This window comes from Cavia porcellus, unplaced genomic scaffold, assembly GCF_034190915.1.
Source record: "Cavia porcellus strain 051 isolate PalLab524CR breed Dunkin Hartley unplaced genomic scaffold, mCavPor4.1 scaffold_2, whole genome shotgun sequence".
Classification (NCBI taxonomy): domain Eukaryota; kingdom Metazoa; phylum Chordata; class Mammalia; order Rodentia; family Caviidae; genus Cavia; species Cavia porcellus.
The window spans coordinates 54,839,251-54,863,851 of NW_026947485.1; positions in this window are offsets into that span (position 1 = coordinate 54,839,251).

Below are 24,601 nucleotides of genomic sequence, written 5' to 3' on the forward strand. Positions count from 1 at the left end.
TCTTCCTATCCATGAACAAAGGATATCTTTCCATTTTCTGAGATCCTCTTTGATTTCTCTTTCCAGGGTATTATAATTTTCTCTATATAGATCTTTTACTTCTTTCATGAGATTAATTCCTAAGTATTTCAATTTTTTGGATACTAGTGTGAAGGGTGTGGCTTCTTTTATGTCTCAGTGATTTTGTTGTTAGTGTGTAGGAATATTATTGATTTTTTAGCTTTGACTTTGTTTCCAGCTACATTGCTTAATTTATTTATTATATCTAGGAGTCCTTCAGTGGGGTTTTAGAAGTCATCTATGCAGAGTATTGTCATCTGCAAATAATGATAATTTAACTTCCTCTTTTCCTATCTTTAACCCTTTTATTTCTCTCTTTTCTAATTGCTCTAGCTAGTATTTCCAGTACTATGTTGAATAGGAGCAGTGATAAGGGACATCCTTGTCTTGTGCCTGATTTTAAGGTAAAGCCTTCAGTTTTTGGCCATTTAATATGATGCTGGATGTTGGTTTTTCATAGATGGGCTTTATCATATTGAGGTAAAAACCATTTATTCCAATTTTCTGTAAGTTCCTTATCATCAATAGGTGTTGGACCTTATCAAAAGCTTTTTCTGAATCTCTAGAAATGATCATTGATTCTTACTCTTGGCTTTATTGATATGGTGATTTATATTTATTGATATACATATGTTGAACCATCCCTGAATGCCTGGGATGAATCCTACTTGATTGTGGTATATAATCTTCTAATTATTTGCTGTATCCTATTTGCCAATATTTTATTGAGGATTTTTGCATGTATGTTCATTAGGGATATTGTCCTGTAGTTCTCTTTATTAGTTGGGTATTTCTCAGGTTTTGGTACTAGAGTAATATTTGCTTCCAGGAATGACTTAGAACAAATTTCTTCCTTTTGATTTTATTGAAGAGTTGGAGGAGTGTCCGCATTAAGTCTTTTTTGTATTTCTTGTAAAATTCTGCAGTGAATCCATCTGGGCCTTGGCTCTTCTTTGTAAGTAAGCATTTAATTACATTTTGAATTTCATTAATAGAAATTGGGCTATTCAGCAGTTTTACATCTTCTTGACCCAGGTTTGGTACTTCATATGTTTCTAGCAATCTGTCCATTTCTTCTGTGTGCTGAACCTATGAGAGTACAGAGTTTTGAAATAGGTGTTGATGATCTTCTGTGTTTCCACAGAATGTGTAGTGGTCTCATCTTTTTCATTTCTTGTTACACGAATTTCAGCATTTTCTTTCCTTTTTAAAATAAGGTTGGTTAAGTGCTTATCAATTTTATTTATTATTTCAAAGAACCAACTCTTTGATTCATTGATTCTTTGGGTTGTTTTCTTAGTCTCTATTGCATTAATTTCTGCTCTGATTTTTATAATTTCCTCCCTTCTTTTGGCTTTGGGCTTGACTTGCTCTTCTTTTTCTAGATGTTTGAGGTGTAGCCTCAGGTTGTTTATTTGTGTTCATTCTGTGTTCCTGATGTGGGAACTCAGTGCAATAAATTTTCTTCTGAGGACCAGTTTCATTACATTCCACAGATTCTGGTAAGTTGTATTTGTATTTTTGTTTGCTTGTAGATATTGTCTAATTTCTTCTTTAATTTCCCCTGTGACCCACTGATTGCTCAAGAGTGTATTATTCAATTTCCATGTGTTTGTGGGGTTTTTGCATTTCTTTTATCAATAGTTTCTAGCTTTTTGGCACTATGATCTGACAACATACATGGGATAATTTCAGTTCTTTTGCATTTACTTAAATATGTTCTGTGGCCCAATATATGGTGTATTTTAGAGAATGTCCCATTTACTGTTGAGAGGAATGTATATTCTGATGTTGTTGAATGGAACACTCTGTATACATCTGTCAAATCCATTGATTCACAGATGTGATTCAGTTCTGTTATTTCTTCGCTGATTTTCTGTCTGGTTGATCTGTCCCTTGGTGTCAATGTAAACAGGTGTAAATAGGTCTCCTGTTATACTGTGTTACTGCTTATTTGATTTTTCACTTCTGTTAATACTTACTTTGTATAGCTGGGAGCTCTGGAATTTGGTGCATATATATTTAAGATTGTTATCTCTTCCTCTTGAAGTTTCCCCAAACTAGTATGTAGTCACCTTCTTTATCTTTTCAGATCATTCTTGGTTGGAAGTTCACATTGTCTGTAAACAGAATAGCTACCCCCGCTTTTTTTGGGGGTGGGGTTTCCTGTTGCATGAAGTATTGTTTTCCATTCTTTGACTTTCAGTCTATGAGTTTCCTTTTGGGTTAGATGGGTTTCTTGTAGTCAGAATATGGTTGGATGTTGTTTATTTATCCATTTTGCCAGTCTACTTCTTTTAATTGGTGAATTAAGACCATTTTCATTAATGGTTATAACTGTTATATATTGGTTTATTATTGACATGTTCTCTTTCTGCTGTTGCATCTTATCTTTCTATTCTCTTTAATTATATGCCTTGCTTAGTGGTTTTTTTCTTATGTGTATCTGGAGTGTCTTTCAGTATTCTTTGCAGGGTTGGTTTGGTGATCATGAAGTTCTTCAGCTTTTGTTTGTCATGGAAATATCTGATTTATCCATCCATTTTTTTTTCTTACTTGAGTTTCTTTTTTTTTTAATTTTATTTAAGGAGAAAAGAAAAAAAAAGCAGAGAAAGGGTACAAGTTATACAGATTTGCAGAAAAAAAATGAACAGTAGGAAATCACTAGTTAATGGATTACATATTGTCATCTTAGAAATAATTGTTCAAGTCACAAAATTAAAGCTTGTAAAGTGGACATTCCATCAATGATACTGCAAACAGTTCTGTTCAATGATCCAATAAAACTCTGTGATATCATATTCTATCTTATACACTTAAATATACATGCAGTTATATAGTTTAGAGCACTTTCTTTTCCTCTCTTTTGTAAAATGACTATTACACATTTTGGGTTTCATTGCTCTCACGGTTCTTATTACTTTTTTGGAAGAGAGTAAAACCAAATGTGACATAACAGAACAGAATCGGTCAAGGCAAAAGGGTGGACATAATAGATAATGTGAAAACATAATACAAGGTGATCAATAATGGTTACCATAATGCCTCCCGCTATCTCTAATAGAATTGCCTATACCATTAGTTTTAATACAATTGAACAAAACAGTAAAGAACAAAACCGACAAAACCAAACCATTGGAGACATTGTAGGTCTTCAAAAGTAGAGAAAAGTCAACGAGAATGGGCGTTATAATGAATCTCATTATCTTCACAGCTGATGCCTAAATTTTCGAACCTGATACTATCCAGCAAAACAGAATAGGGGAACATCAGTTAAAAACCAGATGGTGAGAGTAATACAGGGCTTTAAATCGAGGTAATGGAAAGTCAAAGTGGGTTACTATAATATATCCTGCTATTTTTTTCCTTTAATTAAAAGGATAAAAATTTTTTAAAAAGTATTAAAAAAGTAAATAATGGAGTGGAGATTGAGATAAAAGAGGGCATAACAACGAAACAGCACAGATCAAAACATAACCATTTAAGCAGAATAGTGTTTCACCACCAGATAATCCTGACCTAAAAGTAGTTACCATATTGTCTCTTTCCTTGAAATCCTTGAGTACAACTTCGTATACTGTAGCATTAAGTATATCAAAACAATGTAAAACCATCTTAATAGGTAATACTGATTTAGTATCATCTTGTTTTGAAGTCTCATCTAGCTTTTGTCCTTCTGTCTCCAATGGTCTAAATAGGTTGTATCTTACTGCATTTTATTATGTACGATAGTATAAGCAAAAACCTTTTAAAGACAAGGAGATTATACAGAATCCATTATTCATTTTCTGTTAGTCGATTCTAAATACTCTGTAATGCTGTCATTCTATCCATCCATTTTGAAGGACAGTTATGCAGAGTACATCAGTCAAGTTGGAAGTCATTTTCCTTTAGGATCTGAAATACTTCACTCTAAGTTCTTGACTTCATTTTATGTGTTGAGGAGTCGGCTGTGATTCCGATAGATTTTTCCTTTATAGGTAATTTTCTTTCTCTCTAATCACTTTTAATATTCTATTTTTATGTTGGATTTCCGAGATGGTGATTATTATATGTCTGGGTGTAGTTTTACTTTGGTTATGGCTATTTGAAGTTCTATATACTTCACTAATCCAAATGTCAGTTTCTATTCTCATGTTTGGGAAATTTTCAGTTATTACTTCTATAAATAGCCTCTTGATATTGTTTGTGTTGTCCCTCTTTTTCATTTGTCCCTATCAATCTTATGTTGTTTTTCTTTGCATCATTTTGCAGCTGTTGAATTGCTATTTCCTGATTCCTTGTTATTTTTAAAAGATCTTTCCCTTCCTGTTCACTAGCTGCAATCTTGTCTTCAAAGTCATAAATTCTATCTTCATTTTTGTTGAGGTGGTTTTGACAACTTTCAATGGAATTTTTGATTTCCTGTATATCTCTTTGAATCTGCTTCATGTATTCTGTTTGTTTCTTATATTGTTCATCCAGGGATTCTATCTTTTTGCTTTGTTCCTCTAATTTTTTAACTGTGTCTTCTTTAGATGTGTTTAGCATTTCTTTCATTATTTTTATCATTTCTTTTACCTGAGATTATTTCTAATTTGTATTCCTTTAAAACTTCCAGAGTTGCTTCTTTATTTTAGTTGCTATTATTTCAGGGGTATGGCATATATTTTGTACGTAGCTCTTAGGCTATATATTATGTACATAGCTCTTAGCCTTTTTTGGGATGGGATGGAGTTTAGATGTTACATTTTGGTCTTTTGTCTTGTCATTTTCCTATATTTCTGTGTTTCAAGTGATGTTCCAAGGCTTCCCCTGAGTGTGTTGGAAATCTCCTCATATGCCCTCAGCTCCTGGGACCAAATGGAGGTTGCTGAGTGTGGTCCAGGCAGGCCCACAGGACCTCCCATCCCACCTCTGATATTCCATGGAGCTGGGCGGGCTCCTAACCACTGTGGATGATGGTACAAAGTTATCCCCAGGCAAACCAATGCTGCAACTCACTTCAGGTGCCCTCAGCTCCCGTGATTCAAGAAAATTTCTGAGCATGGTCTAGTTGGCCCACAAAACCTCCCAAGCATAGTCAAATGTGGCTGGAAGTTGGGCGGGCACTTAACTGCTGGGAGCAATGATCTTAAACTCTCCTGGGCCTGTGCTGGTGTGCTGGAACTCACCTCCGGCAGCCCCAGTTCCCCGGATTGAAAACTCATAAGGAACTTTCAAGCATCAACTTCTAATATCAGAATTACAGCAAACTTAACATCCTTTCATATTTGTTGAAAGTCAGTTATAAGTGATTGTTAAAGAGAATATTTAAAAGTTTTACTGATTTATTTACCAAAAATTCAGAAACAGAAATGCAAAGTAGGCATTGACTTGATATGCACTTAAATTTCTAAGATCTTGTGAAAACCTGAGTACCACAATAAAAAATTATTGCAGACAAAAACAAATAATTAGAATCAAAATTCTAGCTATGAAAAGTCATATTTTTTTCATCAGCTCTTCTGCCAATTTTTCTTAGTATGAAACAGCAATTTTATCAAGTCTCATTAAATTATTTTTATTTCCAATTTTTATAGTTGAACAGTTATAATTACTGAAGAATAAATTTTGATATACCTAAACTAATATGTTAAAATTTCAGAAACATTTTTTAGCTTTGTACTAGAATTCTCAAGGTAGAGAATCAATTTATGTGTTTAATGACCTATAAATATTAATAGTGAAGAAATACTATGGCTTATAGATTTTGTATAAAATTACTACTCATGAAAGCTAATGACTCATGTAAATGAAATTACTGGTTTTAAAATATAATTCAGTTTTAAAAAGAAAGTAATTTGGTAAGTTTGTGGGAATGAAACTGAGTTTTTTGCTTATTTCTTAGGGATCATTTTCCATCAATTTTATTCAAACCTATGCAGAAAATTCATTTAAAATAATGAGTGGTTTAGAATTTGAACAGAAATTACTTTAAAATGTGTTTTTTCTTATGTATACCTTATAAATAACTTTCCAAAAATAATTCAGATTATAGACCTTGCTTAATTAGTATGCCTGGCTGTTTTTTATTTGTTACCATAAAAACAAAATATTAGTGTTAGTAAGCATTCCTATCCTTTCATTGGCCCTCGATGTAAAACACATTTGTCCACTTTTAAAATGTTCCTACAACTCGAAGTATAGCTCCATGGTACAGTGCTTGGATCAATAGCACCACAAAGGAAGAAAAAAGCTGCTAAACTTTATTAAAAATGTTAAAATATCACAAACTTTTTAATAAAATTATACATTTACTTTGTTTTTATATCCATAAATTACAAACTTTTAAACTTCAGGTTAAATTTATTTGGAGTAATTTGTGGCCCATAATGGAATCATAGTAATATTGTATGTAATGTAATATAATAATTTTGTAAAGCACTATTATGAAATTTTAAAAATAGTTATGTACTTGAGTTTAAATCATGTATATTTACATTAACCAAATTTAGTACTCTGTTTTCCCTTTTCTGGGATATAAAACGTGGCATCTATGATTTAAAGGAGGAGAATTTAATTTAGCTCATGGTTTTATAGGTCTCAGGCCATTTTCAGTTGGCAACAAGGCTAAAATATCCTGGCTGAAGGGCATGAGTGAGCAAAGAAACTTAGTTCACGGTGGCTGGGAAGAAGAGAAGAGGAATAGTAACAGGAAGTAGTAAGAGATTAGGTATAAATTGTGAGGTTACAATCCGTGGTTCACCCAAACACACCCAGAAGTACATTACTTTAATTCTCTGGAAAGCTCTCAAACTAGTGAAATTCACGGTCTACTTTAACCATCATATTGTGCCCCTTGCTAACTTGAAACCCAAACATATCTCCTTAAACTATACTTAATCTGCAAATAAACATGAGGTCATAATTTCATCTACATACCTCAAATATCCTGCATACTATCAAAACATCTGAAGGGCTTTTGTGACCCTATGGTCATGCTGGCTGCAGCCCACATAGGTGTTTGTCTTAGGCTAGCTTTGCTCACGATTTGCAATTGTCCTCAGCAGATCTGGAATCTTCAACTTCCTTGGGTCTCCAAAGCACCTTTGGCTTCAGATGTACATCTTTATACACTGTTCTCTTAGGCTTCCTTGCCTGCCCACTAAGGCCTTTGAAATTTGGGAGAAGGTCTTCATGATCTTGCAACTCTTGTGTGCCTGTAATGTGGATGATGCCAAGGTCTGCAGTCAGTTTGAGTGGTAATTGGGTCCCCATGAACCATGGCTTGCAGAGGCATCTACGTACCTGAATGACTGAGCACAATTAAATGAATAATAGGGAACTAGTTTCTCAGTTCTTCTCCAGCAGGAGTCCACAGGTCTCTTCTTAAATGTGAGGTTTATACTTCTTCAAACTTGAACATGTGGTAGGTGCCTGATATGGTTTATATCTAGGTGCCTCTCCAAAGCCTCATGCACTCATAGGTGGGGCTTTTGATAGGTGGATAGACCATTGGTATGTAAGGCTCATTACTAAATTAGTCTCGATGGTTTTATATTTGGGTGTGATGTTGTGAGGTGAAACCTGGTGGTAGGTAGGTCAGTGTAGGTGTGGTCTATATCCCTTCTCCTTTGATCCCTACTTCATGCAATGAACACATTCTCCTGTGCCATTGTCTGACTCCAGAGTCCAGCCTCAGAGCCCTGTGCAACTATGGACCAAAAAAACGTGAGCCAAAATAAACCTTTTATGCTGTAAATTCTGTGTGTCAGATATTGTGTCTCAGTATGAGCAAAAGTAAGAAGAGTGGAACTTTAATGATTTCCTGAGATGCCTTCTTATTCCAGCTCGAAATATTTAGTTTGTTTTTAATGGCACTAAGCTCTTTGGCAACTGTCTTAGTTACTTTTTACTGATTGCTGAGACAAAATATCTGATGCCTAAAGTTGGGAAAGGAAAGGTTTATTTCTTGTAGTTTTGGGAGGCTTCAGTCTATACTCAGTTGGCTCCAAGGCAAGGTGGCATGGCTGGGCTGCAGTTCATGGCAACTGCAAAACAGCAAGAAAGACACACCTTCTTCCTGCCATTATGCTGGCTCCACCCCTAGGTGGGTATAGCACTGACACCATCAATCCAAGCACTAGACAATGAACCAATCACAAATGCACAATGCAAACACATGAGGCCTGGGGGCCACAGGCATAAACCGTGACAGCAACCACACTCCCTTTGACTTCAACTTTACACATAGTTCCTTCTGGACCAAATTTTAAGTTTTTAAATATTTTTTCCTTTAGCTTTTATCTCCCATTCTCACTATATATCTGGCTAAAAGCAGTCAATAGTATCCATGCCAATCCTAAACATGAAGTTACCTTTCCTCAGTCAAATCATAACCCTTAAACTCAGCCTCCTATAAAATCTCAGTATACCGGTGAAATGTAGGTAGTTTTCCTTTTTTTTTTTTTTTTTTTTTTTTTTTGCCAGCGTGTAGCATACTTGGTTCTTGTCTATTCCCAGTAGAGTCCAGGTTTCCAAGTGAAACCTCCTGAGAAGTGGCCATTGTATTTTACATTCCTATTAGCATTCTGATCTCCTGATTGAAGATTTTGCTTACAGAATTCTGGAGCTTCTGTAACCTGCATCTACAAACTTTTCCAAACTCCCACTGTAGACTATTCCCAAAGGTTTTTGAATCACATGTTATATACACTTATAGCAACAGACAAGTTCCAGCAGCAATTTTTTTGCATTGGCTTTTCTGTTGTTAGGACACAATACCTGAGACCCACAACTGATAGAAGAGGTTTAATTTGGCTCATGCTTTTATATGCTATGGTCAGCCAGCTCTAGGGCAGAAATATCATGGTTGAAGGCGTTCAGAAACAAAGATGTTTAATTCATGGTGACTGGGAAGCAGAGTAAGAAAACTGGGAAGCCAGGAAGGAAGAGATGAGGGACCAGACATAGATCAGAAGTTCACGCCTCCATTACCCACCAGCCACATCCAGAACTGCACTTCATTAATTTCTGGAATGGCTCCCATACCAGCCAATTTTACAACTCAAATTAATTAATGATCATCTCAAATTAATATAATACTTTGAAAAGTAGGAATTTAAGTGGAATATATTAATTCTTATATAACAAATATTGAGTAACAACATAATTGATATTTTCTCAGTCACCATTTGGAAATGTTAACCGAAATGTCAACTCAATTCTTATTTATAGGGAAATGAATTCTGTCAAGGTTTTTAAAAATTGCATGTCACAATGGTTTGTCTAATGAAACAGAGTAAATATTTGTAGTGAATGATAAAACAGTTATATAGATTTCACTAATATTTACTACTGAAAAGAAATTTATAAAATATTCTCCTAAATGATTTTCATTTTTCACAAGACAGCTTTTTTATTCCAGAAAACAGTTTTCCTAAACTGATCTTCTTCACTAGTTCTTGTTAGGTTTTTTTCACCTGGTTCTCAGTTTAGTTTACAAAAACACCCCTTCATGCACGTTTAATATTTTCCTGAATGTGAAAAGTACCAAAAGGCTCCTTCACATTCTCCTCTAACTAATGAGGCCTGGCCTGATGTAGGGCTTGCTTCAGATGACTATGTGGATTCAGGTCTATCCCTGGTATTAAAGAGTAGGAAACTGCCTCACTTTTCCTATCCCTATTTTTGTCTTTGTCCTGAGACAAAGACAGGTATTAACTTCCTTCTTCTTGGGTAGTAACTGCCTTTCTTTGCCTAGTTGGAGACACTTGTGTTGATTCAACTCAATAAGAATAGTGGTTGATGCCAGGGATTTAGCTCAGTGGCATAAGTGCCTGCTTTGCAAGCGTGAGGTACTGAGTTCGATCCCTGGTACAAAAAAATAATGGTGGTTGAGTAAAAGGTTATGCCAACAGGGTCAGAAGTGAAGCTGAGGTGAATGGGAACCTAGAAGCAGTAGAAACTGGAGACACACTGTTTTCTGTTCTTGGCTACACTGTAAAAGTGTAATTCTCGGTACACTTCTGCTTCTTACTGGTTTTCCTTGGCATCAAATGTAATTGCCAAATCTACCTGATGATCCTTCAGTTCTGACAATTGCTATCAATTGGCCAGAAAAATGTGTCATTTAGTTTAAAAGTCTTAAACAAGAAAAATATAAAAGTGTAACGGTCAGTTAGTACATTGGATAAGCTTGAGTTATACTCTCCCAGGGCAATCAACCATGATCGAGGAAGCAGAATACTATGGTGGATGAATCTGTCTGCTTATTAGACTATGAGGAAGTTCATTTTCTGAGCTAAGCACACAACAGTTATAATACACAATATTCCCAGTATACCATGATTTCCAGAGCTTGAAGTTTATAATATTGAAATTAATTAAGACAGATAATTGGTCCAGAATCGACCCCTCCTTTCCTTTGAGAAATTAAGGTAATTCTTGAAAAACCATGATTATTAAGGAGGTAGTCTTGTTTTTGCTTTTATTTTTAATTTATTTATATAAGATAGGTAAACTAACAGCTACGAGATTAACTGTATCTGTCAAAAGGAAAGATTAGATATGATGACATTTTCACTGAACACATACTTTTTTTTTTTTTTATTTAAGAGGAAAAAGAGAAAAACACAAAACAAACCAAAGCGGCGTAAGGGTACACGCAATACAGAACTACAAAACAAAACAAAACAAAACAAAACAAAACAAAAAAACATAACAGTAAGAAATCACCTGCTAGTAGATTACACACTATTTTCTTGAAAATAGTTCCTCAAATCACAGTGTCAAAGAACACAAGGTGGACATTCAAACAGGGAGACTGCAAACAGCTGTGTTCAATGTTCCAAAAACATTGATAAAGTCAGCTATTTAACACCCCCAAACACACTTGCTGTTATATCCGTTAGAGCTCTTTTTCTTTTTTTTTTTCCCTCTCTTTTTTACAACAAAATTTACACATCTTGGATTTTATTACTCCTTAGTGCTTATTACTTTCTTTGGGGGGGGGGGAGAATACAGTCAAATATGGCAAAACAAAGCTGTCAGTCAATACCAAGGATAGACATAGCACATGGTGTAGAACAGAGTACAAGTTTATCAACAATGGTTATCAACGTTGTCCCTTGTTTCCTTAAAAAGAATTGTCTATCTTATTAGATATTATAAAGTTGGACAAAACAGTAGAGAACAAGACCAATAAAACTTAGGCATTGTAAACATTACAGGACTTCCAAAGAAGACAATAGTCAAACCAGAATGGGTATCTTAGTGAATCTTATTGTCTTCAAAGTAGTTGCCTATGTCTTCAAACTTGATACTACCATATAGAATGGAACAGAGTCTAATCAGTCAAAACAAGATCGTGGGAGTACTACAGGACTTCAAAACAAGTTAATAGGAACTCGAAAAGAGTTACTATTTATATATCCTATTTTTTTTAATTTTTTCTTTAATTAAGACAAACATAAGAAATGACTAAATAATTTTTTTTGAAACAATAAGGGGGAGATTGAGATAAAACAGGACATAACAATATAACAATAGAGGTCACAGCATGACTGTTTCAACAACCTAGTACTTCACCACCTTATAACCTGACTTAATAGTAGTTACCATAGTGTCTTTTTCCTTGAAATATTTGGATAAAACTTCATATACTCTAGCTTCAAATATTTTCATATCAAGAAGCCCAGAATAAAGCCTTTCTAATTAATGAGTGAAAACTTTATAAGGCTTCAAGGCCACCTAATGGGGAATCATGATTACCACATATTTTTATATATTTGAATCATTATTTACATTAGGGAAACTATTCGGTATTCACACATGCGAGATTGATTTATTTACTAATGAGTATGGTCTCAAGCTGCGCCCATTTATTGATAAATATCTCAATGTGATCCTTCTTTATAGCTGAATAATACTCCATTGTATAGAAATACCACACTTTTTTATCCATTCCTCAGTTGATGGGCACTTGGGTTGTTTCCAAGATCTGGCGATTACAAATTGTGCTGCTATAAACATAGGTGCACATATATCACTGTGGTATGATGCTTTCAGTTCTTCTGGGAATATGCCTAGAAGTGGAATAGCTGGAACAAATGGGATTTCCAGTCCCAACTTTTTGAGAAATCTCCAGACAGATCTCCACAAAGGCTATACCAGTCTACACTCCCACCAGCAGTGCAGGAGAGTTCCTTTTTCCCCACAGCCTCTCCAGCATTTGTTGTCGGTTTTCTTGATCCTGGCCATTCTTTCAGGAGTGAGATGGTATCTCAGTGTGGTTTTAATTTGCATTTCTCTAATGACCAATGATGATGAGCATTTTTTCATGTATTTATTTTCCATTTGCATTTCTTCATCTGAGAATTGCATATTCATCTCAGATGCCCATTTTTGGATTGGATCTTTGAATTTCGGAGGTCTGAGTTTCTTTAATTCTTTATATGTTTTAGACAAGAGGCCCTTGTCTGAGAGAGAGTTCACTAAAATCTTTTCCCAGTTTGTGGGTTTTCTTTTCACTATGCTGGAGATTTCTTTTGACATGCAGAAACTTTTTAATAAGAAGTGGTCCCAGTTATTGATTCTGGGAAGTATTTCCCGTGCGGTTTGAGTCCTCTTCATGAATTCTTTACCTACTCCTATGTCTCCAAGGTTTCTACCTATTTTGTCTTCCAATAGATTTAGTGTTTCTGTTTTAATATTCAGATCTTTGACCCATTTAGATTTTAATTTAGTACATGGTGATAGACATGGGTCTAGCTTTAGTTTTCGGCAAATGGAGAGCCAGTTTTTCCAGCACCATTTATTAAAGAGACTGTCGTTCTTCCAGTGAACCTGCTTGGCTCCTTTATCAAAAATAAGGTGGTTGCGTGTGTTCGTAGTTGTGGTTGTATCTTCTAATCTATTCCACTGATCTTCAGCTCTGTTTTGATTCCAATACCATGTTGATTTTACTACTGTTGCTTTGTAGTATAACTTCAAGTCAGGGATTGTGATGCCTCCTGCTTTGTCTTTGCTGCTTAGAATTGCCTTTGCGATTCTAGGTCTCTTCTGGTTCCAGATGAAATTTAGGAGTGATTTCTCTAGATCTATAAGGTATGTTGATGGTATTTCTATTGGGATTGCATTGAATCTGTATAACAGTTTTGGGAGAATGGCCATCTTCACAATGTTTGTTCTTCCTATCCATGAGCAAGGGATGTCTTTCCATTTTCTGAGATCATCTTCAATTTCCTTTTTCAGTGTATTATAATTTTCACTGTATAAGTCTTTCACTTCTTTCGTAAGAGTAATTCCTAAATATTTCATTTTTTTGCTTGCTAATGTGAATAGTCCAGTTTCTCTTATTTCCCTCTCTGTAATTTTGTTGTTCGTGTATAGGAATGCTATTGATTTTTGAGTATTGATTTTGTATCCAGCCACATTACTGAATTTATTTATTGTATCTAAGAGTATTTCAATGGAGTTTAGGGGGTCTTCTATGTAGAGTATCATGTCATCTGCAAACAATGATAATTTAACTTCTTCTTTTCCTATCTTTACCCCTTTTATTTCTCTTTCTTGCCTAATTGCTCTGGCTAGTACTTCCAGTACTATATTAAATAGGAGTGGTGATAAAGGACATCCTTGTCTTGTACCCGATTTTAAAGTAAAGGCTTTCAATTTTTGGCCATTTAGTATGATGCTGGTTGTTGGTTTGTCATAAATGGCCTTTATTATATTGAGGTAAAGACCATTTATTCCAATTTTCTGTAGAGTTCTTATCATGAATAAGTGTTGGACCTTATCGAAGGCTTTTTCTGCATCTATAGAGATGATCATGTGATTCTTATTTTTGGCTTTATTGATATGGTGGATTACATTTATTGATTTGCGTATGTTGAACCATCCTTGCATTCCTGGGATGAATCCCACTTGGTCATGGTGTATAATCTTCTTGATGATTTGCTGGATCCTATTTGCCAATATTTTATTGAGGATTTTTGCATCTGTGTTCATTAGGGAGATCGGTCTATAGTTCTCTTTTATAGTTGGGTCTTTCTCAGGTTTTGGTACTAGAGTAATATTTGCTTCCAGGAATGACTTAGGAAGGATTGCTTCCCTTTCAATTTCATTGAATAGTTTGAGGAGTGTCGGCATTAGGTCTTCTTTATATTTCTTGTAGAATTCTGCAGTGAATCCATCTGGACCTGGGCTCTTCTTGGTGGGCAAGGACCCAATTACATTCTCAATTTCATTAGCAGAGATTGGGTTATTCAACAGTTTTATATCCTCTTGATCTAGCTTTGGTACTTCATATGCTTCTAAGAATCTGTCTATTTCTTCTGTGTTATCAAACTTTTGAGAGTAGAGGTTTTCGAAATAGGTGTTGATGATCCTCTGTATTTCTATTGGGTCTGTAGTGATTTCTCCTTTTTCATTTCTTATTGCATGAATTTGAGCTTTTTCTTTCCTTTTTTTAATAAGGTTGCCTAGGGGCTTATCGATTTTATTTATTCTTTCAAAGAACCAACTCTTTGATTCGTTGATTCTTTGGATTATTTTCTTAGTCTCTATTGCATTGATTTCTGCTCTGATTTTTATAATTTCCTCTCTTCTTTTGGCTTTGGGCTTGACTTGCTCTTCTTTTTCTAGCTGTTTGAGGTGTAGCATCAAGTTATTTATTTGTAATCGTTCTGTTTTCCTGATGTGGGAACTCAGTGCAATAAATTTTCCTCTCAGAACGGCTTTCATTGCATCCCACAGATTCCGGTAAGTTGTATCTGCATTTTCATTTTCTTTTAGGTATTGTTTAATTTCTTCCTTAATTTCTTCTGTGACCCACTGATTACTCAAGAGTGTGTTATTTAGTTTCCATGTGTTTGCGGAATTTTTGCAGTATCCTTTGTCATTAATTTCTAATTTCAGAGCGCTATGATCCGATAATATGCAAGGGATGATTTCAACTCTTTTGCATTTGCTTAAATATGTTCTGTGAGCTAATATATGGTCTATTTTAGAAAATGATCCATGTACTGCTGAGAAGAATGTGTATTCTGATGTTGTTGGGTGGAACATTCTGTATATGTCTATCAAACCCATTTGTTCACAGGTGTGATTCAGTTCTGTTATTTCTTTGCTCATTTTCTGTCTGGTTGATCTGTCCCTTGGTGTCAGTGGTGTATTAAGGTCTCCTGTTACAATTGTGTTACTGATAATTTGAGTTTTCATTTCTGTTAATAATTGTTTTATATAACTGGGTGCTCTGGAGTTTGGTGCGTATATATTTAAGATAGTTATCACTTCCTCTTGGAGTTTTCCCCTTACGAGTATGTAGTGACCTTCTTTGTCCTTTATGGTCATTGTTGGTTTAAAGTTCATGTTGTCTGCAAACAGAATGGCTACTCCTGCCTTTTTTTGGATTCCTGCTGCATGAAGAATTGTTTTCCATCCTTTGACTTTCAGTCTGTGAGTATCTTTCTGGGTTAGATGGGTTTCCTGTAAACAGCATATGGTTGGATTTTGTTTCTTGATCCATTCTGCTAGTCTGTTTCTTTTGATTGGTGCATTGAGACCATTTACATTAATGGTTATTACTGTTAAATGCTGGTTAATTGTAGGAATGTTATCTCTCTGCTGTTGCATCTTTATCTTTCGGTTCTGTTTAATTATTTGCTTTGCTTAGTGGTTTTTTCCTTTGTGTATCTAAACTGTCTTTCAACATTTTTTTCAGGGTTGGTTTGGTGTTCATGAAGTTCTTCAGCTGTTCTTTGTCATGGAAGTATCGTATTGCACCATCTATTTTGAATGATAGTTTTGCAGGATATATCAGTCTTGGTTGGAAATCATTTTGCTTTAGGATCTGGAATACTTCACTCCATGCTCTTCTTGACTTTACCGTTTGTGCTGAGAAGTCTGCTGTGATTCTGATAGGTTTTCCCTTATAAGTGATTTGTCTTTTCTCTCTGACAGCTTTTAATAATCTATTCTTGTGTTGGATTTCTGGGATGGTGATTATTATATGTCTGGGTGTAGTTTTATTTTGGTTATGACTGTTTGGAGTTCTATATGCTTCACTGATCCTGATGTCAGTTTCTGATCTCATGCTTGGGAAATTTTCAGCTATTACTTCTCTAAATATCCTCCTGACATCCTTCATGTTGTCTCCCTCTCTTTCATTAATCCCTATCATTCTTATGTTATTCTTCTTTGCATCGTCTTGTAGTTGTTGAATTGTTGTTTCCTGGTTCCTTGTTATTTTCAAAAGATCTTTCCTTTCCTGTTCACTAGCTGCAATCCTGTCTTCAAGGTCTGAAATTCTATCTTCACTTTCATTAAGGCGGTTTTTACAACTTTCAGTGGAGTTTTTTATTTCCTGTATATCTCTGTGCACCTGCATTATGTATTCTGTTTGTTTCTTATATTGCTCATCTAGGGATTCTATCTTTTTGTTTAGTTCCTCCAATTTTTTATCTGTGTTTTCTTTAGATATATTTAGAATCTCTTTCATTTCTTTTATCATTTCTTCTTTTATCTGGGAGATTATTTTGAGTTTGAATTTCTTTAAAGCTTCCTGGAGTTGCTTGTCAATTTCAGTGGCTATTGTGTCCGATATATGAGGTGGATGGGATATATTTTCTTCTATATACATCGCTCCTAGGGTTTCTTGAGATGGGCTGGAGGTTTGAGGTTGTAATTTGGTCTTTCGTTTTGTCATTTTCCTATATTTCTGTGTTTCAAGTGTTATTTGAAAGCTTCCTCAGGATCTGTTGAAAATCCCCTTCTATGTTTGGAGCTACTGAGACTCTGGCGCCGCGCTACCCCAAGCCATTAGGCCTACAGAACCAGTGGCCCTCCTCTGCCTGCTCAGAACTCCGCAGTTCCAGACAAGCTGGGCCTCAGGGACACTGTGCGCCCACCTGCCCCTTGGAAGCTCCACAGTTCTTCAATCGCAGCCGGGTTAGGGTACTCACCACAGGCCGCAGTGCTTCAGGAACCTGTGGACCCTCCCTGGTTGCAGAGATATCCACAGTCCTCCAGACACATGGAGAGGCCGATGCAGGCACCCCAAATCTGCCCAGCTCCTCCTCTGCAGATCAATGGCCAGGCGCGGCAGCTAAACAGGCTGGGCTAGGCTGGTAGTGTCGGCCTGCCCACCTATCGGGAGCTCAGCAGGTCTCCAAATGAAGCCGGAATGGGGAGGCTGATGTGGAAGCCTCAAACCCACCTCTCCCCTTCACTGCACCTGGAAGCCTGAGGGAACTCCAGCAGTCTGGGTGCAGATATCCAGAGTCCTCCAGACACGCAGAGAGGCCGGTGAGGGCACCCCAGATCTGCCCAGCTCCTCCTCTGCAGGCCTATGGCCAGGCGCGGCAGCTAAACAGATTGGGCTAGGCTGGTAGTGTGGGCCAGCCCACCTATGGGGAGCTCAGCAGGTCTCCAAATGAAGCCGGGAATGGGGAGGCTGATGTGGAAGCCTCAAACCCACCTCTCTCCTTCACTGCACCTGGAAGCCTGAGGGAACTCCAGCAGTCTGGGCGCAGATATCCAGAGTCCTCCAGACACGCAGAGAGGCCAGTGAGGGCACCCCAGATCTGCCCAGCTCCTCCTCTGCAGACCAATGGCCAGGCGCGGCAGCTAAACAGGCTGGGCTAGGCTGGTAGTATGGGCCAGCCCACCTATGGGGAGCTCAGCAGGTCTCCAAATGAAGCCGGGAATGGGGAGGCTGATGTGGAAGCCTCAAACCCACCTCTCTCCTTCACTGCACCTGGAAGCCTGAGGGAACTCCAGCAGTCTGGGCGCAGATATCCAGAGTCCTCCAGACACGCAGAGAGGCCAGTGAGGGCACCCCAGATCTGCCCAGCTCCTCCTCTGCAGACCTATGGCCAGGCGCGGCAGCTAAACAGGCTGGGCTAGGCTGGTAGTGCGGGCCAGCCCACCTATCGGGAGCTCAGCAGGTCTCCAAGTGAAGCCGGAATGGGGAGGCTGATGTGGAAGCCTCAAACCCACCTCTCTCCTTCACTGCACCTGGAAGCCTGAGGGAACTCCAGCAGTCTGGGCGCAGATATCCAGAGTCCTCCAGACACGCAGAGAGGCAAGGGAGGGCACCCCAGATCTGCCCAGCTCCTCCTCTGCAGACCAATGGCCAGGCGCGGCAGCTAAACAGGCTGGGCTAGGCTGGTAGTATGGGCCAGCCCACCTATGGGGAGCTCAGCAGGTCTCCAAATGAAGCCGGGAATGGGGAGGCTGATGTGGAAGCCTCAAACCCACCTCTCTCCTTCACTGCACCTGGAAGCCTGAGGGAACTCCAGCAGTCTGGGCGCAGATATCCAGAGTCCTCCAGACACGCAGAGAGGCCAGTGAGGGCACCCCAGATCTGCCCAGCTCCTCCTCTGCAGACCTATGGCCAGGCGCGGCAGCTAAACAGGCTGGGCTAGGCTGGTAGTGCGGGCCAGCCCACCTATCGGGAGCTCAGCAGGTCTCCAAATGAAGCCGGGAATGGGGAGGCTGATGTGGAAGCCTCAAACCCACCTCTCTCCTTCACTGCACCTGGAAGCCTGAGGGAACTCCAGCAGTCTGGGCGCAGATATCCAGAGTCCTCCAGACATGCAGAGAGGCCGGTGAGGGCACCCCAGATCTGCCCAGCTCCTCCTCTGCAGACCTATCCACATACTTTATTTTTACAAAACATTCAATAATACATTATAAAAGGGTTGAGGATATGCTTACCTAGCATACCCACGGCCTTCAGATTGATCAGCAGGACCACAAAAAAGCAGAAAAAGCAAGCATAGTATGAGAATTAGAAGTGTCTTTTTTGATTGGAAATAAGTCAATCATGTGATTATTTAAAGGAAAATTTAATTTGGGCTAGAAGAAAGAAAAGTATAGAGAACATGATGTTAGGAATTAACATCATTTAGACTTCATAAATTTTTTGAAATATTTATCTTTGCCTTACAGATGACACCAAAGGCCATAGAATTCCAATTATTTTGTTAATGTCCTGCAACTTACATATTGCAGGGAATGTATTTGAAAACATGTATTCTGACCATAAAGATCTATTGGCTTTATCAATTATATAGTATCACCTACCCAAACACATTTTTAATGGCTTAAAACTATCTGATATTTCAAGCATCCTCTTTGAGGGAATCTTCCTGTTTACCATTTTGATTCATAGTATGGATTGATGGGGGAAAACTATGTATCTTAAAATAAGAGCTTTCAGCTTATTAACTTATTAGCCAAAATGGTTTTTGTTGTCATTGTTTTGTTTTTTTCCTGAGGCAAGATGTCACCAATGTATGCTACACTGGTCACGAACTCCTGATCTCTTGTCTCAGCCTCCCGGGTACTAGGATCATAGGTGTGTGCCAGCACAGTTTAAGCAAAAATGTTTAGAAAGAAACGGATCTCAAATATTCCTAGATTAGTAGCCTATGTATTTTTGCTGTGGAAAATGCCTTGATACTTGAAGAGTGGTCACTACCAGCACAGTACCAAAAGAAATATGGAAGCAGGAAGGCAGCTGGACATGCTGGGATGAGTCTACAGTTGTTTTCATCTTTGATCCAGCTCCATACCTGCCTCCCACCTGCTATGATGTGTGCTTGTACAGGAGTTCACCTTCCTATATGCTTGAATTCCTTAATTTGTAAAGGAAGTATAAGTGACACTAATTCCATAGGGTTGCTGGGTAATGTTAATTTAAAATCAGATCAGTATGATTTTTCATAGCACTGTCATATAACAAATACCCAACACATTTTTTATGTGTTTTATTTTGTTTTGTTTTATAGTACTAGAGATTGAATGCAGGGCTTTTCAATTGATATACATTCCCAGCCTTTTCTTATTTATTTTTTCCTTTGCAACAAGGTCCTGCTGAGTCACTACATTGCTCAGGCTGAAATCCAATTTATAATCATCTAAAATGAATCACCAAGACAGCTGTCATTACAGGTGTACAGTGCAACACATCACATGAGTTTTATTATACTGGTAAGCTTTCCTGTGCCTGGAACCAAAGAGTTGATACCTACAGTTTATAGAAGAACTGGTTTATTTGGTTCACAGTATCAGAGGATTCAGCCCATGACTGGCTGTCTCCACGCCAGGAACATCATGGCGGAAGCATGTGGTAGAGCAAAGATTTTTAATTCATAGACTAAGAATCAGGCATAAAAGTGTAACAAAAAGGAAAGAAACCAGGAACCACATAATAGCACCCAAGGTCAGACTTCCCTGACCCTCCCAGACACAGTCAAAAGTAAGCTTTATTAATCTTCTAGATATTTCTTAATCCAATTAAATTAATGATCACAGTTATGTTGGATTTGATGTCAAAATATGAAACTTTGAGCCAATTGAACAAATGATGACAGATAAACACTTTTATATAGCTTTTAGATTTTTCAGTTATTATGTACTTTACTATTTTTTGTTCCTGAATAAGACATTACTTTTAAAAGTACTGATTAAATGATGTATGAATTAAGCATAAAGTAAAATCAGTGAACATATATTTTAAATCAAGTCTAGCGCATTAATTATTAAGATATAGACCAAAGATACTAAGGCATCAGACATTTAAAAATGAAAATTTTGAGAAGTGAATATTCCCAAAGCTGTCATCTCAGCTATGGTTTACAAAGATGATGCTGATTATTCCTCATGGCTGTCTGTATTGTTCTTCAGCATTTAGTGTTAGGCAGAGTGCAACCAGTAGAGTCTAGATTGGTTCTAGGCACCTTTGTCTTCACACGCTTCTTCTTTCATCTAAAAATAGTTAAAAAATTATGGTGGAAGCATAGCTCAATAACAGAGTGCCTCAATGTGTGAGGCCTGCGTTCAATCCCCCAGCATGAAAAAGAAATAAACATTTGGTTTTATAAATGTGTTGATATAAAGATGTTTATATTAATACTAGCTTAAAACAAATAACTGAAGAGTTCATTCTTTCTGCTGAGTCTCAAAGAAATTAAAACTTTTTTGTGAGCCTTTTGAAGTCCTGTGGCTTTGGTGATTTTGCCTCTTTAGTCTGGAAAGAGCCCTACCTATAAGTCTGTAAGAGTTAAGCACACAAATTCCTAGGCCCCAGACTTCTCTATAAAGCCCCTTCCGATGATAAGGAGAATAAAAGACAGGAAAGGCAAATCAGATGGCGTTTCTGTTTATATTGTTACTGTAGCAGCAGCCAACTCCATCATTCCTGATAGTTTTAACCATATTTTCTATGGCCAGATGAAATTAGCAGACTTTGCCTGCAGATGGTGCCAGTTTCTCAATCCCCAGGAAAACCACACATGCAAAGGAACACTCCGAAAAGAGAACATATTAAATATTTTATGCAAACGTGACATTTTGCAACAATAAAATTCTTCATTAAGATGACATCAGTTTTTCCTGTAGGCTTAGACATCTTCGTTGTGCCTGGTGATCTCCCAATAATTATAAGCACTCACCTGAGTACAGTTAGCAATTCCCTCTCTACTAATAAGAAGTAATACTTTCAATTGAAGACTGAGTAATTTACTGAATTCACCTGAGATTTTTGAGGTATCTGAGTATGCATTATTAACTCAGACAGAAATCATTTTTTCCTATATACATTGAACTTGGAAAATTTAAGCAATTAGAATGACAAGTATTTTTAGACAAGCTTTTTCCATCACTAAGAAATAATTGTGAATATATTAATTATATGTATCATTCTCTGACATTAAACTCTTTATAATGTATAATGTTTTCCTTTTGGAATCATACTTTTATCTAAAAGCAAGTAGGTTTCCACCAGTTTTCTGTACATGACAATGTCTAGAAGTCTGAGCCACGATGAGTTTAAGAATCAAGACTTATTGGATGTGCACACTATGGTGAGAATAAGCCCCAGTTATTTTCTTCCCATTTATTTATTTACTTACTTGCTGGTTATGTATTTATTTAGCAGTGGTGAAGATTGAATCCAGAGCCTTACACATTGAATCGAAGACTGTACCTCTGAACTATACCTGTGGACCTTACTTTCTAGTTCAAAAGATAAATGAAAAGCAGGCAGACAAAATATATAGAGAGTAGACTCTCATATCAAACTTCAATCTGCCTTATGATGGAATTAATGCTAATCTGTGCCTAATGTGAAGAGATATTGTTATGATTTATTTTGGTCTCTTCTTTTAGGACCTAGCAGAATCATCAGCTTTTTCTTTACAGATTTGTTCAGGGTCCTCCGAGCTGAAATGTTCCTTTCCTCACACCTCCAGGGCTCTGATCACCAGTCAGAGGAAATTTTGGACATTGCTTATTCTACCACCTAAAGTTGTGTTGTCAGTACAAATAACTGTCAATTAATTAATTAATTAGTGGAAGGTTTTAATACTGACTCTTTTATTGACACCACCAACTGCACAACACTGTATACCATTCCTTTAATCTCACAGATTTTGCCATGTTGACATTCTCCATTAATATGTCTTCTATTTTGGCATTTTCTTAGAATTATGGGGGTGGGTACAAATTATTTTTTCATATCCCTTCTTGAGAAAATAGCCAATACTTTCTTTAGATTTGACCTCAAAGCTATCTTCCCATATCAAAGAGGCAAGCCAGGTTCAGTGTAATGCAAAAGCAAAACAATATAATATATGTTGTTATATATTATGCATATAATATTGTTGATGAAATAAACATTACAGGTGAATATATAGCTTTTTCTCTTTGCTTATAGTAAATGGCCTCCACAGAAGACTTATATGAGACCATAGTTCCATCTAGGGTAGAAAAAAAAAAGCAAGGCTCAGCAGAGCTTGGTAGAAAATGTGAGAGTCTTAACAAGGAAAATTACTCAGGAGTCATAGGCAAATATTTTGAAAAACTTTTCTTCACATTCTTTTTCCTTATAAAAGGAAATATAACTAGAAATTGGAAATTTGCTTTACCAGAACTGAAAATACAGCTTGCTCATCTTTAGCCTGAATTTTGCACGTCCAGGGCTTCCATTCAGTTGAGTGTCTGGCTCTGGAGAGCAATGGTGCAAGTTTTCTAGTTATGTAGTTGAATCAAGGCAGGTAGGGGGCTAAAGGCAGTTAATGGTTACTGATAAAGTCTTGATGCACAATATATTCCAAAAGACTTCTGGTCTTTAATTTGCATTAGAAAGGAAAAAAATGCTGGTTTCAGATTTTTTTTTTCCATGAAATGAGAGAACAGATTCCAAAGCAATATCTACCAGCACAGCTTGCACCAGTTCATTTTCCAATCACTATTAAGCTAAACAGTTAAGGGAAAACTCCTATTTTTAATTGTTTTGAGCACCATTATTGTTTTCCAAATGAGTAAATATTGAGTTTCCACTAACGTGCAAAAATCTTTAACTAAATTCTGTAAGGAAGCAGATCACAGGCTCTGCCAGTTGATCCCTGGCACCAAGTACCGGTGTGACCACTGGGTAGGAAGTTGTGAGGTTGTCCACCCACAGGGAATACTAAAATGACAAGCATGATTGCAATAGAAATGAATAACTGGCCAGTAACTTCTGATAGAACACTCACGTTGGAAAATATACATGTGAGAGTCTCACTAATTAGGCCTCGAGTTCTTTTTAAGAGCCACATTGCGATTAATTAAAGCGATTGCTACTCGTTATTTTTTCATAAAAAACAAGTACATTCTTTATTATACATACAAAGCAGTCAGAGAAAAACAAACATGCTTAACTTTCTTTATTACAATATTTATGCTGAAAGAAATAAAATATTTATGTCAATTTTGCTTTATTAAGCTGTTCATTTGAGTTAAAATCATCATGCTATTCCAAATACTTTAGCTAACATTTTACAATAATTGAATTAACAAATGACAATTAAAACCAAGATTTATAACCTTTCAGTGAGGTCCTAATTTAATAAGAGTTATCACATCCACTTTAAGAGCACTGCAGTGAAATAGATAGGAACTGTCACTGGAAATTTAGAGATATGGTGACTGAAGGGAAAAAATAAAAATTTAAATACCTTCAGATCTATTAATTACTCTTCAAATAATTTAAATAATAATTTCACTGCCAACAAGGTTTATCATTGCATATTTTCAATACTCAAAAATACATTTTAATTATTACAAATAATGTATACTTATAAATGAAAATTGATGTTTTAAATAATCAATGGAAAAAGTTAAATTAATGTAATCCAGCCATGAAATTTTTGTGCATCCAATAAAACAATGATTAATGCAGAGCTATGTCTTCAATCATGTAAAGATGTCTATGTTGTTTTAAAAGAAAATGTATAAAGGAAAATTTTCAGTCTGTAATTATAGACACTGTAACTTCAAAATATATGTTTGTATATATGGAAACACTTATGAATTGTAAAGAATTAAGATGTATTATGTACATGGATCAATACCCCACAGCAAATAAGATCATTTTGTGCTGCAAGTACCTACTAATCAAAATAAAAATTAAAAAAGATACTCTCAAATGACAATTACAAACTGAAACAATGTTGCTACACATGAGAAGAGTAAAATGCAAATTTCTAAGGAAAAGGAGAAAAAAAAATCTCTAAAACAGCAGATATCA